General features: G+C 37.5%; 1 long non-coding RNA gene across 1 annotated transcript; it reads left to right on the top strand.

The window, feature by feature from the left end:
• LOC104729842 lies at positions 11–573 on the top strand. Its single transcript, XR_758346.1, has 2 exons — positions 11–133; positions 258–573. It is a non-coding gene; the product is annotated as an uncharacterized LOC104729842 (long non-coding RNA).

Raw genomic sequence — 999 nt, 5'->3', positions numbered from 1 at the left:
TTGCCTTGTGCAGTTCTTGGTCTCTTGCGAGTTGATTTAAATGGATACGTATTGGTGCAAACAGGTGTATTACTTCCAGATGTACTTGGCACTGGTTATAATCGGTTTCTTGCATGGGCTTGTTTTCTTACCAGTAAGTTTATCTGGAATTATCTGCTACCTTCTAGTGATCTAGCTTGAACATCCAATACAATGTCATCTCTAGGCATTGTAGACAGTAAACATCTAATGGTTGATTGATTAATTGTGGGTTTCAGGTCATACTGAGTTTAGCTGGCCCTCCGCAACTACATTTGGACATCGAGGAGCAGCAGCAAGCAGACCAAGCTTCTTCCTCCCTGTTGAACCACAGACGCTCTTAAGTCTTAACTCAACCTTCACATTACTCGTATTGTGCAAATGTCTTGCACAATGTCAAAAAAGAACTAAAGAATCAACAGTGTGATTACTGGAATATCCTCTGTATCAAAGTTAGGTGACAGGCCCATGGCCCAAAGTATGGCTTTTTGGTACAATTTCTTAACTAGAGTTACGGTTAAAGAAAACATGAAAATTAAAGACTTTGGAGCTAAATCCTATCTACTTCAAAAATGGAACACAGAAAAGAAGCTGGGAGATACAATGCAAATGTAGATTACTGTAGATAACGTCTCTCACAAAATCATGATAGCTTAAGCTAGTAATCTATACTATAAAGGATCACAAAAAGCCAACAACTAAATGAATACTTTTATATCAAACAAGTTTGTTGCATACATATGTAAAAAATAATAAAAAAAAGATATACAAACCAAGCCAGAGTACATGGATGTAATTAGGATGATGGAATTAGCGAAGAAGGTTTAGGATATGGTTAAGAATCAAAGGAAGGAAGAGAGAGAGGATGGTGAACCAAGATTCTGATAGTTTTTTCAAGAGAAGACTTGTAGACTTGTATGCACTCCTCAAGATCAGCATCGCACGTCAGTAGAACCCATTCTTGATCATCGTCCATGTACT

Source organism: Camelina sativa, chromosome 2, assembly GCF_000633955.1.
Source record: "Camelina sativa cultivar DH55 chromosome 2, Cs, whole genome shotgun sequence".
Taxonomy (NCBI): domain Eukaryota; kingdom Viridiplantae; phylum Streptophyta; class Magnoliopsida; order Brassicales; family Brassicaceae; genus Camelina; species Camelina sativa.
The sequence above is the reverse complement of the archived record's forward strand: the minus strand, read 5'-3'. Positions and strand labels throughout refer to the sequence as shown.